We start from the raw sequence: 12,886 nt of genomic DNA, 5'->3' as shown, positions 1-12,886 counted from the left end.
ATACTTGCTACAGGGACCTTCCAGAGACAGACGGGACACAACGGGGACCTCTCAGGCTTCTGCCATGAGGATACTGCAGCAGTTCCTGGATGTACTTTCGGCACATATAGATTAGTACATCCAATGTTACCTCAGGATCAAGCCAGGACAATGTCTACCTTTTATGGGCTGGCACATTTCCCTGAGGTACTTGGTGCAATAGATTGCACCCATGTTGTAATAAGGGCCCCTCCTGGTCTAAAGGGGGCATGGTACTGAAGTAGCAAGGGCCATCAATATATGTGATGCATGGGAGTGCATCACCAACATCTCTGCCCAGCATCATCCCAAAGAGCATAGCAATAGCAATTATTAATCATATATTTCCATTTTAAACAAGCATAGAAGGGAAATATACCTGGTTTCCTTTAAGAAAAAAATATGTCTAAGCAGTATTGGTTAAATTAAACATGCCAGCAATAGTAAAGACAATGCTAGTAAAAACGGTTTGGATAAAGTGATGTTACACTCCATAGGGAGTAGTTCTAACCCTGATTAATATATTCCTGGTCATTCTTTCCTCATTGTTGCTCTGGCATTTTGAATGATGGCATCACCTGTAAAAGCAAAAGGTCACACACCAAGCTGGTCCGACAAGTAGGCCATGATAATGCTCTACCTTCTCAATGATTTGTATCAGAATAAGACTGAGGCATGCACATAACACAGCATATGTAAAAATCGATATCTATCAGGATTTGGGTGAATACCTGTCAGTACTGACAGGTATAACCTGCCCCAGCCAGCAGTATCATCACCATTACAATGATTTGCAGAAGCACAGTGTGACAGCTGGCCGAGTGGCAAGACCAGGTAGCAGCAAGAAGGCCAGAGTTTTATAGTAATTAAACAAAAATATTTTTTAATGTTCACTATTACGTTGAGTAATATTAAAGATAAAATAGTTTATTTAGTTTGCATAACTAGAAGTATTTTCTAAGAAACATATGTGTGTGTGTGCCTGTGTGTATATAGAAAAAGCAAGTGTGTATATATATATATATATATATATATATATATATATATATATACACATATATACAAGAATTGTCTTCTCTCTTTTAATTACAGCTGAGGAGGACACAGAATACAATCACCAGTAACAACAATGAAGAGTAGAAAGGCTGGTTGAATCTTCTAGTAAGTATAACTGAAGGCCCAGAAAATTCTGTCTTATTAGTTTCTAATATGTGTAAGAAGCATACAAGAAGAATTCAAAATCATTATACTACTGTAAAAAAAAAGAGAAATATGTGCGGCATAACTTCTCTACTTTTTTTACAACTATTTTGTATTTATGATAAGGAAAAAAAAATTATAGCTTTACAGATGAAAGAAATGCAACTGAGACCATTACAGTTCAAGCCATTCTCTGAAATTCATTAATGACTACATTAAGTATACACTACTGAACATCCGTGCAGGACTAAACCGCTTAGGAGCAGGATGGCAGTGCACCATGCATAGTAATGAAGGCGTGCTAGCCGAGCTCTTAGGCTTACATGGAGCATGTACGAGTGCAGGGGGCATGTCTGAGAGCAGAGTTCTCAGAATAAACAAGCCCCTGCAATGTCGAACAGCAGAAGCTGTTAAGAAATGAGCGAGATCGCTCACAGGTGTCTTCATATCCCCACCAACAGACCCCCCAAGTGTACAACAGCAACAGGACATATAAAGTAAAAGAAGAAACCCACCTATATCTTTTAAAACACAGATCAAAGCTAACCGTAGGTGCGTGGGTGTGCCCATCACTTGGCTATAGTTAATGTAGCTGAAATAGCAAAAGGAGGATAAAAAGCAGGATATGTGCAAATGAAGCAGTCCAGCAATATTGTAGTGGGCAGAGCGTTTGCCTCATGAGCAGTCAATCCTGGTTCGAGTCCCACTGCAGTACATTACATTTCCATGTCAAATACTGTTATGATCAATATATTTAGTTGTATAACCTAATACATAATATATATGTGTGAACTGCAGTAGTAAGCAGTGTAATGAATGATAACCCCATACACTTGCCAAATCCACCCCCCCCCAAGAACCAGTAGACTATTACTGTAAAAAATAGAGCAGTAGTAAGGATAAATAAGCACAACTAAGCAGGTTTAAGTTTGTTTGCATGACAGGAAGCAGTGCTTACACAGAGTAAGCAATAGTGAGGCTAACCATGTGTAAGCGGATGTCATCAGAAGTTAGCAGTGCTTACCATCGTGCAAACCTGCTGACAACAGCATAAAAGTGCTTTAACCACTCCGTATCCAACAGGCCTCATTCTGGCCAGCAACAAATTAAACAGTCCCTGCAAGTCTTGAACCCAGGAGCCTGCACACTATAGGCAATGTGATTTACCACTAAGCCACCACAGATATACATAACCCTGATGTTTCCACAAACATAGCATCCAGCAATACCATTCAACATAGGACATGTAGCTAAATATGTAGATGTATGTGTGTGTATATATATATATATATATATATATATATATATATATATATATATATATATATATATAACTAAATAGATATACACCTCTCCCTCCCTGTATTACATATGTATGCATATATAGACATACATATGTATAAATATACACACACACATATATATACATATGCAGACATATATATATATATATGTATATATATATATATATATATATATATATATATATATATATATATATATATATATATATAGATTCACTTTGAATCATCGAGTGTTCAGAACATCAATGTTCTGATCATCGAGACCAGAACATCAATGTTCAGAACATCTAAGGTTCAAAATGAACCATAAAAACAAAAAAAAAATCACAAACACTTTGCCTTCTGCACCCCACACCCCCCTACTTTACTATTCCAACTCTGAGATCGCACAACAGTGGGGTAAGGGAAATCTCTCGTTTACCGCTATATGCGGTAGCACTAAACGGGAGATTTCCTGTACCCTACCTGCATTGCCAACACTCAGATGGCACACACACACACAACATGCAGGACACCTTGCTGCCCTGCATACACACCCAACATTCCACAATCTCACTTACCTGGCACTTCCACTTTAAACCTTTGATGTTCTGAACATTGATATTCTGGTCTCGATGATCAGAACGTCGATGTTCTGAACATTAGATTATTTAAAGTGAATCTATATATATATATATATATATATATATATATATATATATATATATATATATATATAGTTCCCCTTCAGAAGGTCAAATGGCTGAAATCTTGAAATGCATATGGTCGAGACCATATGCTCGAAATTTCAGAAGCTGGACCATCTAAATGGGGATCGGCATATAGCGCAGAATGGGAGATTTCCCTTTCTGCGCTGTAGTGCAGTCTTGGAGTTGGTATAAATAAATAGGGGAGGCTTGCCCCCCTACAGAAACATTGTTTTGTGTTGCCTTTTTTTTCCCCCTTTCAGAAGGTCGAGCTTCTGAAATTCGAGCATATGGCTTCGGCCATATGCATTTCGAGATTTCAACTGTTCGACCTTCTGAAGGGGAACTGTATATATATATATATATATATATATATATATATATATATATATATATATATATATCTGTGATATATATATATATATATATATATATATATATATATATATATATATATATATATATGTATACACAGATATATATCTATGATATGAGACAGCACATAAGAATGACATATATGACCACAGGCACCACCAATGGGGGTGAGGGGTCCCGGTCAACATATGTGTTACATGTACCAATACCCCCCATACAGCCAAACAGGTGAAACATACAAACAAACAAACAAAGTAAACAATCTACTGCTTCTCAAACCACAGGCAGGATACTACCAGAAACATAGTGGACCCGCTAAATCTAATATAGAAACAAAGACAGGAACATCCCTTGCGGGACAACTGAAAAAGTTTAGGATATTTGTATTCCAGGCATTATACCGACCCCCCCCCCAAACCCAAACAGGTGAAACATACAAACAAACACACAAACAAAGTAAACAAACCACTGCTTCCCAAACCACAGGCAGGATACAACCAGTGGGAGAAACACTGTGGACCAGCTAAGTCTAATCTAGAAACAAAGACAGGAACATCCCTTGTGGGACAACTCAAAAAATCTTGGGTATTTGGATTCCCGTCATTACACTGACTCATCAAGGCAGGGTGCGCATGTACTCAGACTACAAGGTTGGGAAAGCCTGATGATCCATGGGTCGAGACAATGTACATGATGGGTCCCAAGAAGTGGAGAGTGGGCAGTGTGTAGTGGTGTGGTTAGACCTGAACTGCACCCAGAGAAAGGATGAGTGCTGCAGAGGAGGAGTGAGGGGGAACTATGGGTTTGAAATTATGGGTTGAGGCATGCAGGTGTTGGCTGGAGCGGTTCTAATTGGACCACCTTGTGGATGTAAGCAGTAGTGTGAGTTGGGCAGAGCAGTCGCCTAACGAGCAGGCATTCCTAGTACGAGTCCCACTGCAGCACAGTCTATTTTAGATGGCAAAGGATGTCATAACCAATTTTGTTGTTGCAAAACCCACTAAATAACACCAAAGAGCACATGGATGTAGCTCCCCACTGTAGGAATGTAAGCTGTTCTAAATGGCATCACAACTTATTATTGTTGTCCTCACCCCCACCCAGGGGTGTGAGTGTCCAAATCTACCTCCAAATTCAGTGTATATACACAGCTGTCATTGTAGAAGAAATGGCCATCTGTGGACCTTCCCTTCAGCCTTCCTGCACATCCCTGGCTATTTCCCCTACTGTCTTTCCCTCTTTGTGCCCCTTTAACACCACTTACCTATCAACCCCTTTTTCTTTTCTTTTAAATTTTAAAGTTACAATTAGGTGACACCCTCTTCACCAACTATATTGGCAGAATCTGGAACTCCCTACCCACATCTATTACCTCAGCTGTCTCATAGGACGCATGTAAAAAACACTTGAAGGAACACCTCATGCACACTTGTATCATCACATGCTCACCACCTGGCTAACCCCCCTCCCCCCCACCTTACAATCTATACCCCTACATCAACTGCTGCAACTAACACCTCTTTTCCTGCCTCACATACATATCCCAACATTCTTTAAACATTTCCTATTGCTCCCCTACCAATTATTCCCATAACCTACTATACAGTTATGTCTCCCCCTCTACCTGCCTACCTACTCCTTCACTATTCACTTCTACTCTACCACACAAGTATGGAATAATTAAATTTAACCTGAATACCTGAGTGTATCCTATCCAGAACTGTTAAACTGGAATCTAACTACACCTTAAACAACAGTCATACCTGACATGTAAACTTGAACTAAGCATGAATAATACCTGCATATTAACATAAACTAAGCATGAATAATATGCTACTTAGCTATGTTAAGTCTGTTACTCTCTATGAATGTGAACACCTCTGTATTACTAGTAATGATTAGCTGAGTTTTACTGTGGAGCATTTCTCCCCGGGCCTCTGCTGAAAATGGACAAGCATCCAGTCGGATTTTCCCAGTCAACAAATGCAAAATAAATAAATAAAGTAGCATTGGGGTAAGTGGGAGTAAGCACTTTTAAGCAGCAGTAAGCGGGTTTAAGCCTGTTTACACAGCGGTAAGCAATGCCTACACTGGTTAAGCAATGTGGAAGCTAACTCAGTGTAAGACGCCATAACCAGAGGTTAGCATTGCTTACCCTCGCTCAAACCAGCACAAACCCACTTACAAATGCTCAAAAGTGTCTTAGTCACTCTGTAGCCAACAGCTCTCATCCTGCCCAGCAACAAAATAATCTGCACTCCCAAGTTGCAACCCCCAGACCCTGCACACTATAATCAAAGTGAATTACCACTAAGCCATGGCAGATACACATACATCTGCTGTTAATGTGTACATTGCACAAATACAGTATTTCGAGCAGTCTATGTGTATCATAAAACAGTGCCTGTCCAATCATACTGTGAGAACAGTAGTCTTGCATAATACTTAAGAGAATAATAAAAAATGGTGCACGTCGAGGGGGTGTGTGGGCGTGCTTCATGCACAGAATGTCAAACCTGGGATGTTGGTTCCACCGAACTGGGAGATAAGGCTGGCCAGGTGTGTGAGCAAACCGCTGCTTCTCAAACCCCTGGCAGGATGCTACCAGTGGGAGAAGCAGTGTAGACCAGCTAAGTCTAATCTTGACACAAAAACAGGTCCGTCCCTGGCGGAACGTACCAAAAATTGTGAGTTACATCGATGTTTACATCTTTATCGGAAGATGATCAAGGCAAGGCTCATACGTATGTGGACTAAATGGATGAAGAGCCTGAAGAAGCTTGGGTTGGGACAGTATACTGGATGAGTACTGAGACGTGCAGAGAGGGCAATGTGTGGAGGTGTGGTATGGCTGGGCTAGCTGCTGGAGAATGGATGGTTGCTGTGTACGTGGAGCTTGGGAGGCAGGGGAAGGAACCATGGGTATGACATTATGTTAGAAATATGCAAATGAAGCAGCACAGTAATAGTGTAGTGGGCAGAGCATCTGCCTAATGAGCAGGCATTTATGGTTGTGTCCCACTGTAGCACAGTCTATTTTACATGGCAAAGATCATTATAACCAATAATTTTGTTGCAAAACCTACTAAATAACACACACATATATATATATATATATATATATATATATATATATATATAAATATAAATATATATACATATATATATATATATATATATATATATATATTTATATATAAACTGGAGTACTACAAGAAATGCACATGTGAAGTATCAGTGTCAGACTGAATAAGGCACTAATAAGCAGGTTTATGCACAAATAAGCAATAGTAAGCGTATGTAAGCACTAGTAAACGGGCTTAAGCCCACTTGCATGGCAGTAAGCAATGACTAAACTGGTTAAGCAAATCTGAAGCTGCCACCCTGTAAGCAGATGTAATGGCAGGCTAGCAGTGCTTAGCTCTGTGCAAACCCACTAACAACTGACTAAATGTGCCTTAACCACTCTGTATCCAACAGCCCTTGTTCCACCCAGCAACAAAATAAACAACCTGTTCTAGAACCCCACACACCATAGGCAAAGTGATTTACCACTAAGCCATGTCAGATATACATAACCCTGATGTATTCAAAACATATCAACCAGCCCATTCATTCAGCAGTACAGAAAATGTATTCCAACATGTAAATGTGTTTGTGTGAGTAAATGTAGTAATATCTAAACAGATACAACATATCAATAGATGTATATATATATATATATATATATATATATATATATATATATATATATATATATATCCGTAGAAATATATACATATATATGGCCACAAATCTGTAGATAGCAATGGTAGACTGACAAATACAAATATGTCCACATGCACCATTAATGGGGTTGAGATGCGCCAAACAATATACATCATGTATGAATAGGCATATCCTCCCCACCACAGCCAAACATGTCTGCCCTGTAATACACTAAAGTGTTACAGATCACATAAGCAGGACCTGACATGACATGTGCACAACATGTAAACAGTACTACAATCCACCTGTATGATGTCAGGCCGGTATTGGTAACATATAATGCAGTAAAGTGTGGATCCCATAGGAAATGTACAATATGGAAGCTATCAACATCCTCAGGATACATATATACATAGACACATATATGCAGATACAGATATGCATATATAGACTACAAAGACACACGCAGAGATATGTGCAGTAAGATACATATATATATACATAGACACATATATGCAGATACAGATATGCATATATAGACTACAAAGACACACGCAGAGATATGTACAGTAAGATACATATGTAGAAGGTGCACACAATATGGAACAGCCACCATGCCTACAGTTAACACCTTAACAACTGGACACTGTATGGGCCACCCATACAAATGACAATCGTTACCTGCAACATATGCCCACAGAGAGGTCATAGGATAAAACACCACACACAGGTTTGCAGAAATGGATAACCTTTATTTGTATACTATTACAGTTTTATATGCCATGTATTATAGTTGTTCAGACACTGACATCCATATAAACAGAGTAATGCAACTGTGAGACAGTTATACTAATACAGTAGTCTGGAAAGGTTCACAACTGTTGCTGTCCAGGCAAAGCCCTTCATATTGAACAATAGTAAAGACAGACTGGGCCACAGGATACCAAACTATCAACAGTAACTGATTCAGGTGTATAGTTCAGCAGCCTCTATCTACACTCTGTATAAATTCACTAGTTGGTAAAGACTTCAGTTGACCAAATTGGATGTAACTGTTACATAACAAGGCATAACTGACACCATCACAAGCACACTGACAAACAGAACAGTCTGTATGGCAGGAGGCAGTAGGCCTGCATTAACCCAATTTATGTAAGTAATGTAAATATAGGTGAAGTGTATGGTACTCTACATCCAGATACCCCCACAGTTTGTAACAGCCTAGGTCATTTATGGTGCACACCCCCCTAGGCTCAATAATACAGGGCCATATACCACTGTTACATACATTGGCCTCTGAAGTGCATAAGGGCACACATGTATTGTGTAGGTGAATCCCACACATATATGGCCTCAGCCCCACTGTATGTGTGGGGGATACAACAGCAGTGGATTGATGGCAGCAATGGCAGTGTGATATACACACAGTCCACTACAGAACAACCCCTGACAGCATGTCATATGTGCAAAGCTTGTTATGTAGGTGGAGGACAGAGGCTGGAACACATGCCCATATGTGGAAAACTGTTGCCATACACTAAGCAAGTCGCTGGTGTCACAGGATAGTCTGCAACATACCCTTAGTCAGGGAATTGAGGTAAGAAACATAAATGTATGTAGCCATGTACTGATAGCACTCAACACACACACTGCCAGTGAAATATCAGACACAGCACCTGTGTGGAGGACAGACAAAACATGATAGGCACACCTCTGGCCACCAAGAGGATTGGCCCACAGGTGAGAGCTATGCAGACAGACTGCATTCTAAGGTAAACTAGTATGTACACACACACCCTGTAACACCAGTACTATACAAAGCATAACACAACTCTACTCACACTCTGTCTGTAGTTCTGGAACCTCTAACAAATATGTAGCTGCCCTGAGTGTGCCTGTTCTCCTGTAAGAGGTATTGCTACCTGCTGTCTGTAACACTGATGCCCACACACAGGGAGGATGTCCATCACATATGAAAGGTAAAGGGACCACGCCCACATGATATAGGGATTTATAGTAGGTGGTTGCCATGACAGTGGTAACTGGAGGTACTACACAGCAAGCTGCATGCAGTTAGCAAGTGGAGGACACTGATTGGTGCAGAGACCTGATCATGTGCATCACCTACTAAAGCCAGGCTGCAATCTATTCAAAGCAGCTCAATTCATTTACTGGAGAGAGAGAGAGAGAGAGAGAGAGAGAGAGAGAGAGAGAGAGAAAAAGAAAAAAAAAGCAAAGCTCTTCAAACAAAAAACTGATGTCACAGGCATTTTGCCAGCTGTCATTCAACAAGACATCATTCCCACAACAGGTATGTGAGGTATATATACATGTAATAGAATGTAGTACCTGGTCCATCATAATGGGATAGATGATGTGGAATGAGATATATGTGCCATCAGGTGTTGTTGTGATGATGTTCAACTGAACAACTGCTATGGACAATAATGTGTGTAGTGGACCATAGCCGTTAACTGTGCAGGTCAGCACTGACAGACAAGATGTAAGCCATCATAGTGTGTGTAGTATAATGGAAAGTATGTATATTACATGGCCACTTGCTGGTGGTGGAAGTAATGCCATTATGATGGACATGTGGAGCCATGGCCCACCACTATCAGGATACTCAGATGAATCTGCAATGTAGCATGCCGGAATGCCATAGGTGTGTAATAGGGTTACCTGCATTCGGCTCCTACATATACCCCCTAATGTCAGGCCCTGTCCATATGTGGTACCTGTCTGTGTTATAGCAAGACAGAACAGTGCAGCTGTGCAGGAAGGTGTTGTAAGATTGTGGAGCTGATATCTGAATGTACTCCACATATCGGTATGCATATGTGTATATATGTCACATATATAATATATATATATATATATATATATATATATATATATATATATGTATATCAGCATGTATGTCCAGAAATATATATATATATATATATATATATATATATATATATATATATATATATACCCATGTGTAGACATATATATGAGCAAATATATATGAAGTCACATATATCTACACACATATAGATAAATACCTATATGCAAATGTCTACATCAGTACAAACACACACACAAACATATATGTGTGGTAAGACATCTCCCCTATATCACTACCACAGTGTTGTGTGCTATGTGTGAGAAAGCAGCACACATAGCAATACAGACAGATATCAACAGCTGGCAGTGTGTGCACCATGGACGGGTATGTCACATGTTAGTCCCATCCTAGCAGCACAATGCCCCTGCCTGTGAAGTATGCTATGGGAATATGGAGAAGTATGGCAGATACACATGTGGAGGTGGTCAGGATTGGTAGATATACAGGACAGTCTACAGGGGTGGTATGTGACACATGTGGTGGGTAAACACCGTGGATGGTGTGTGTGGTCTGTGATATGGATGCACTATGGTCACCGATATGGGCATAATGGGAACAAGGCTCCCACCAACTCCCACTCACAACAGCTGTCCACGTCCTAAAGGTACCAAGTCTGGTGGATGAGCAGGAGGAGCATGTTGGCTGTGTGAATGTGTACTGGGTGCCTCACATGGATGTAGCACATCCCTCATGTGTCTGTGGAGCCTGGTATGGAACAGACCCTAGAACTGAGCTCAGGGGACAGGGACATGTTGGTGTGTGCTGGGGGGTGGGCCAACATCGCCTGAGTGGTTCCACCTGATGGTATGGCTGTAACAGTACACAAGGAGGCCCTAGGTTGGCAAACACATGTGACGTGGCCAGGTATGCTGGCCAGATGGGTGTTGAGAGGTGGATCAGCTGGCTAATGGAATATATACATGTTATTGTGTCACTGTCATAGTACATATGTTGGTAGTAATAGTCTACACAATCCCGGTACATGTCTAACAGCATGCATAGAACCCCCCTATAACACAGACTGTCAGATGTGCAGCAATCTCAGATCAGCCATACCACTGGCATATATGTAACCATAGTGGCCCTGACAACAGCATGCAAGTGAATAGTCTATAACAGGCCAGCAATATTAGTGTCCACACAGGGGACATGGCTACAATCACATAGCAGACGGTGTGGTACACTACACAATCTGTCCAAATGGTCGTTAAGCTGTAGCCATACCTAATGAGTTGTGTGTATAGTCTGTTGAAGCTAATATGGTGGGTGGGGGGGGTGACAGAGATTTGGCTGGAAGCACATACACAGGGCCAATACATGTTGCTGTGATAACCTCATACATGTACTGTCGTAACAGGGTTTGTTGCAGCATGTGTCCTATGAGGGATATGAAGTCAGTAACTGTCAAGGCTTTCACCATCTACAGACTGCAATCCTCACACTACCTTCTGCAATTCACCGATACATGCTCAGTGGGAAACACATGACACCAAGGGCACAACACACTGCCCAGTCTGCAGATGATCCTGCAGATGTGGAATACTCATAAACATAGTACTGACATAGCAGATATTACAACATGTAGGACAGCCATATCCACAAACACACTCTGTTAAACCAACATTACTCCACATGCAGTATAGCAGCACTTACAGTCTGTAGTTAGGTCAGGCACATCCCCCTCCTGTGTGTTGCCCTGTTTCCACAGTGTAAGTTGTTAAAAGTAAATCCCCAATCCATCTGAGATGCATTTCGCCAAATGACAGATCTAGTTCCTGCCCACAGTGAATGTAAAGGGCCAACACCAAAATGATGTTCCTAGATATTGGAGTGTGTTACCGTGCAATTAGCTATGGGAATGTTACCACAGCTGTTCCACATGCACTCAGCTAGATGAGGGCTGCAATTGGTGCAGAGGCCATCAGCTGATCATGACCATCACTTACAAAATACAAGCTGCTGCCTAGCAAAACAGGTGTACATCCCACAACCACCAGAGAGGGTGTGGGTGGGACAGACAGAGACAAAGTGTGTCAGGGAAGGTGTGGGTAAGTAAACCTTAAGCATGTTTGTGTCACACACCTACCAGTATCGGGTTTCAAACACCTGACTGACTATGCATAGCTATCACATGTGTATGCAGTTATTGCATGCGCCACATAGCTTACATTTTGGTGAGCGGTCCAGACATATATGTGCTGGTGAGTGACATCTGCACTACTGTTGCAATACAGTAGGTGTAGCACACAAGTCTGTCCAAATGAACATGTGTCAGCATCAACACAGCCACACTGTGTAAGAGACTCATACACATTGCAACACTAGGCAGGGTAACGACTACACTTCCTAACCAGTTACCTTGCTACAATACAGTAATGCATAGATATCAATAGGCCCACAGGGGCTATCCTGGGGTTCTATGGTCAAAGGGTATGTGAAGGTGTCTGACATTAGACAGCATGCTTCAGTATGCCAATGGGGTGGTACTGGGTATGAATGTGGGCGGAAGCATCATACACCACACACACAAACACAGGGTGCTAGTACCAGCATGCATGTGTGCAGTGCTTTACGGGTGTGTAGTGGTTGATGGTGCCAGACAGCTGTACAAGGCTAGGTGAGGGGTGTACCTTGGCATCAGGCCACATGAGAATGGTCTGCAGTATGGCTAAGGGGTGTAGTGTCCGGAATGGACTACACAG

The sequence above is a fragment of the Protopterus annectens genome, chromosome 7.part0 (assembly GCF_019279795.1).
Source record: "Protopterus annectens isolate FY-2018-M chromosome 7.part0, PAN1.0, whole genome shotgun sequence".
Classification (NCBI taxonomy): Eukaryota; Metazoa; Chordata; order Ceratodontiformes; family Protopteridae; genus Protopterus; species Protopterus annectens.
The sequence above is the reverse complement of the archived record's forward strand: the minus strand, read 5'-3'. Positions refer to the sequence as shown.